The sequence below is a fragment of the Ictalurus punctatus genome, chromosome 12 (genome assembly GCF_001660625.3).
Source record: "Ictalurus punctatus breed USDA103 chromosome 12, Coco_2.0, whole genome shotgun sequence".
Lineage (NCBI taxonomy): Eukaryota > Metazoa > Chordata > Actinopteri > Siluriformes > Ictaluridae > Ictalurus > Ictalurus punctatus.
The window spans coordinates 14,688,711-14,694,955 of NC_030427.2; positions in this window are offsets into that span (position 1 = coordinate 14,688,711).

Here is a 6,245-nt window from a genome sequence, read left to right on the forward strand (position 1 = left end):
CCCCCAAAACTTATGGTAGTTCAACTAGAGCAGAGGTTCTCAACCACTTGTAACTGAAGCCTCCCTAAGCCTGCCCTATCATGTGGCACTACATACATACATACATACATACATACATACATACATATATATATAAATATATATATATATATATATATATATATATATATATATATATATATATATATATATATATATATATATATAAAATCTATTTTAGATAGATGGATAGACAGACGGACAGACAGACAGACAGATAGATAGATAAACAGATAGATAGGTAGATAGATAGATAGATAGATAGATAGATAGATAGATAGATAGATAGATAGATAGGTAGATAGATAGATAGATAGATAGATAGATAGATAGATAGTTTTTTTTTATTTTGTATTTTTCTACTTTTCTTTAATTACTTTTTTCATGACTTTTCTGATTAAAAAACCCCCCAAATTTGATGACTTTTATAAAACTAAATAATGGACGGGTACGGAACATGAATGATCAAAAATGTTTCTGAACACTATAACTACTTTGAACAAGAGAACTAGGCTGTAATAACCTGGACTATTTTACATGTAGAACATGTTGCATTACATTCGTCTTACATTCTAAACACATTCCCATAAGAATGTTGTAAATTGGGATGAAGGGTGTGTCTCGTTAGCCATGACTGCTAAATCAGCCCTTCACAGAACAGAGCAGACGCAGAGAGAGGTGAGAGTGCAGCGGGAAAGCAAGACCTTGTGCTTGCAGGACAGTACTGGTGACATTTGGAAAGTTGCTAAGGTTTGTCCAAAAAGTCACTAGATTTGTCGCTAGGCGCTTTTTTTTTTTTTTTTGCAAAAAATTCGCTAAAAGGGTCTGAAAAGGGGCTAGGTCAGCAACACTGGTCTGCTCTGACAGCTAGATAAAAGGCAGCTAAGCTCCGCCTCTCCCCCGCAAAAAGAAAATACAGAGGGAGACGGAACGCTGGGTTTTTCATTTATGCACATTCTATTTGTCCTGACATCACTTTCAAGTGTACTCAGCCATTCACTTGCTTGAAAGCGACAGCTCTATAAACATGAAACTTCTCCTCATAATGATTAATGAGGATGAAAAGAGGCCAATCTGAATACGAACATTCGGACTGGAAGGCAGGTTTGCAGACTGGGATTTTTTCAGACACGAAATACACTTGTAAATACACTTAAGCGGTTCAAAAAGTGTTAACAGAAACCAATAACTAAATGAAAAAATAATAAAACATGAGTATGAGGAATAACAACCCAGAGTTCGGCTCGCAAGGACTCTAATTACTAACGAATCCAATTTTATCGCTATATAAGTGAGCGTGTGAGGGTTGAGCCACTGAATCAGGAATATCTGATGAGAAAAATGCATAAAAAACAACAACACCCTCCTGCGCTGGAGACAAACAGCGGAAACATGTCTCATCGTCAGTACGCGTGTTTGTACGCTGTTAGGTCGGCCCACTGCGTCCGATATGAACGGGTCGCATTCACCGAAGCGTCGTCACTGTTCTGCCTTCACTCACAATGCCGGCTTTGTGCTGAGACACCGAGAGACGCTGTGGAAAATATTTGTGTGAGAGAGAGAGAAAGAGAGAGAGCGAGAGAGAGAGAAGAATGGCAATCAAAGTGTTTATTTCACACAGGACTCGATTCGGTTGGTGGTAGGGGTGAGGGTGTTTTGCTGCTTTTGTGCTGAGGCATGGGGTGGGAATGATGTGTGTGGGGGGAATTTTACTGCTATCCCACGCAAGTCTGCGCATTCTGTGTGTGGCGTGAGGTTTTAGGGTGAGCATTGGTCGTCACTCTGAAGGGGCCTTTTGCTCGGGCTAAAAAATGTCCTTTTGTACGCTCATTGCATTCAAAGGTGTAACTCGTAATTCCCGACAACTGACTAGCAAAAAGTCTGGGAACTCAGGACGTTCTCCTCAACTCCGAGTTCAGCAAATTCACTAAAATGGCTGCTCACATCATGTCTTCAACTCTGAGTTCAGCAAGTGGCATTAAATAAAAATAGCTGCTCACGTACGGTCTTTAAATCAGAGTTCAGCAAATGACGTTAAATCAAAATGGCTGCTCACAGCATGATCAATAAACAAAGTAGCACTACTTACTTTTAAATGAGTTATATTACAACATACAGACCCACTGAGATGCAGTTAGCTTTACTGTTTTGAGGAGGAAATTATACATCACTCATCCCAGTTAGCTGGCTAGTTTTTTGCTAACAAAAAACGTATATGGAGGTGTCCTTGTTTTTCTTCAAACAAACGGAAGTTGAAAATGGCGTTATTCCGAGCTCTTCTGAGTAAAAAGCAAAGCAGCATTATACACACACACACGCACACTCATGAGCGATGAGTGATGTCTTTGTTCCCAGCCTAGAACCTAATCGTTTTTTATACAGGTGAGAACAGGAAGCAGAACAGACCCAGCCCTCGGAAAAGAAACGGGTCATAAGGTTTCCCCCGACGAGACGTTTTGATTGACAGCGGTTTATTGTGATGCGACGAGCCGCTGCTCCCTGGCTAATACTCAATCTTATCAGCACACCCGAGGCCAGTGAAAGAGGTCCCCCTGTGCGACAATGCGCAGAAATAGTGATGTGGTCACCTCGGCCACGGCCACAATGGCGCACATCTGGAGCAGTTGTGATTATTCCGGTGGCTCGATAGCCACATCCGTCTGCTCGGGCCGAAATAGGGGAGAAGGGGCGCACGCAAGGGGAAGGGGCTGAGTTTATGCAGAGACGAGTGCTGGCCTCCCACAGGACTCCATTTTAATTTCTAATTCATTAATCTCTCCTGTGCAGACATTCTGGGCTGCAGGAAGAGGGGTCTCGTAAGAGTCTGGTCCTCGCAGGGTCATCATCAGGGACACGAGTGCAGTAATGAGCTCTGTGTTAATGACCAACACGCCCACAGAACAAGTTTATTAATGTTTGCGTATTAATCGTAGGTACATATTCAGCATTGCGTAACTCTTTTGTAAAGCAACCCTGAAGGGTTAATAAGCTCAAGTCAAAACTCATTACATCAGCGCTCTTATTCGGATCAATTATAATACAGGAGAGAAAAGAACTCTCAATAATGGTTATTAAGTTTTAATTTATATTAGCCTGCTGTTTTTCTTGCATAGCAAATTTGGTTTTTCAGCAAAAAAAATTTCAGCAAAAAAAAAAAAAAAAAAAAGACGCTGTCTAAATGACATAAACCTACTTGTATATTATACTTCCTATGTATTACGTATAGGTGTATTTCATTTATTTAAGGAATAAAGAAACTCCAGGTTGTGTTGTTAGAGGAAAATAATCAATGATGTGCTGACTATGTTTACATGGACAGCAGTAATGTAATTATTGACCTTATTCTGAATAAGACGAAATTGTGATTAAGGTGTTTACATGAGTTGCTTTTAGAATATTCCTTTCATGTTCCCGCTTTACATGTTATAGAACATAGATTGATTAACGGCACACGTCATCACGTCCCCACGCCACGCCGTCCGACGCTCCCTCCAGAATTTCACGTATTAACATACAGTTCATCTGTAAGTACCACGTACTTACCTACTATATAGTATCCGAGATACATGTAGGTAAGTACGCGGTTTCGGACGCAGTCGTGCTCTCATTTGCTGCCAAACGGTTGAGCACTGCCGTGTGTGTATGTGATTAAGGTGTGTACATGTCTGTAATACACGTCGATAATGCGACTAAAACAGGAATACTCCACTTGTCTTAATTCCATTTGTGTTTACTTTGAGTATGACTTTAGTCAGATTAAGGTCATCAATAATCGCTAGTTTCTTAATCAGAGTATCGTCTTAATCGGGTTAATATCGGATTATTGTTGTCCATATAAACGTACTCAGTTTTACACCCCAAAGTTGATTATTTTTCTGCAACAGCACGTCCTGAAGTGGTTTATACTTCCAGGTCCAGAGTGCAGGTGGATTCCTACAAGAAAACATCCGAAAGCTTCATAAGCATGCCATTATTAAGGATCAAACCAATAACCGATAAATATAATTATCACCCAGAATGATAATTAAGCGCTTTTCCTCTCTTTCATGTAAAATGACATGTTTTGACATCTTCATCCGTAGCTTTATAAAAGCTACGCGGTGCTTATGGATCTGTATTGGAGGCCTGACGGAGGCTCGGTTAAATCTGAGATTGTTGATTTGAGTCGAGGATAAAGCGACGTGCCCGGGCTGTGCTGCTGTTATTGGGGTTGTAGAATATAATGTTCTGCGGGTCTGAGGGCAGAGAGTTCTCAAGCCAAAAACACAGAGAGACCACTGTTTATTGGGACTTTCACACACACACACACACACACACACTCACACAGGAAATCTGTTCTGCTATGAAAAAAGATATCGGACATTCACTATGACCAAGTAAAGAAAGAAAACACAACGGACGAGGTTTATAATCTTTTTATGAATAAAACAATGGTGTTGTACTTTTTATCCATTTAAAGTTACATTTAATATTGTGGAACATGCCTGAAACTAGCTAGTTCCTGTTATCACTTGCGTTAGAGCATAACCAGTTGTTCCCTCACCAGCCAGTTAATAAGAAAAAAGAAACATTGTAGCTTTACCTCTGCTGACACTGGAGACTCCTTCCATAAATGTTACACAAAACTTTACCATGTCAGTTATTTTTCAAATCTGTTTATGGTTATCCACCGTACAAGTCCCTCTGAACAAGCTGTTACCATAGTAACGATATGGTATTTGAACAAGTGCCTAAAAAAAATTGATACTGTGATTTGTGTCTGCGTTGCTGTTCAAGAAAATTAATCGATACATTCTGACCAATCAGAATAGAGAATTCAACATCGCTGAGGTATATGACATGAATAAACAATTTCTAAACTCTGTACCTCCTAAAGCACTTCCTAAACTAGCCTACAGGGGGCAGAATCACATCACAGCCTTTCCTCAAACCTCCACGACCCCCCCAAAAAAGCCTTCTCACCCGTTTTTTTTTCTTCTGAATCCTCACAGCCTCACATCATGTTGAAGCGTTTGTTAAAGCAGTTCCTCATGAATTTCATGACACTACACTCTCTTTCCTCCAGCGTGATTTAGTCCTGAGGCTGGTTAAGGAGGAAGCGAAGCAGGATGAGTGGTGAGGGAGAAAGCTGATGGCCGACTGTAACATCATCCCATTGTTCCTCCTTTTAATATGTTATCGTTTGTATAGTAACAGCTCATTCACAGGGATTCGTACTGCTGACGCTCCACATAAAGCGGATTATAAAAATCGTTAATATGTGAAGTTTTCTTAAAGTAACGAGACGTGTATTTAACATTTATGGAAGGAGTCTCCAGTGTCAGTGCTGTGTACGAGTCAGCGGTATAGCAGTAACTTGAGTTTACACTTTTGCGGTTTAATGGTCACATGGCAAGCTACGTTTATTTATTTACTTTTCGTTGTCTTATTAACTTCACGAGAGAGGACAAAGAGAGGTTGATGAGAGAATGACTGCTTATAGCTGCAAAAGCATAACTTCTTTCGTAGATGTTCTACAATATTACATGTAACTATAAACAGATAAAAAAGCATGTCATTCTTTAATAAATAAAAATGTAATCGTTGGCAAGTTGCTGTGGTACAGAAAGAATAAAACCCTTAACAACAGCGTGGTGTGATGTAGCAGAGTTACTGTCACCACCCTGAAGCTGATTATTTTCCTATAACGGCATATCTTCTATATCTTGTTACAGTAAAAATAAAGATAGATAGATAGATAGATAGATAGATAGATAGATCATTTATTTGTCCACAAAGAAGAACTTTGTTTTCACTGTGGGTGCATAGAAAAACATAAACACAACAACACAGACATAGAGAAGGAGGGAGATAGATAGATAAATAAATAAATAAATAAATAAATAAATAAATGAATGAAACATCAGGATCATACAACGAATGCCAGAGCATAAGATGGTGTGACAGTGGCTGATTACCCATATAGCCATATAGCCATAGGAACAAAACTCCAACCTTAGCAACCATATTTGTTTTTTTATAAGCATAATACTGAAACTTTACCTTTGAATAAGTGCAAACGAACGCTAATCCCCGGCTGTATACAACTCGATAAAAGACAAAATGTTTGTGGTCCTTTCTTTAGCATGACGTCATTAGCGTGTAAAGACCAGGACCCTGTTGATTTAGTGTTTATCAGCTCATAGCGAGCGATGGTGTTTACAGTA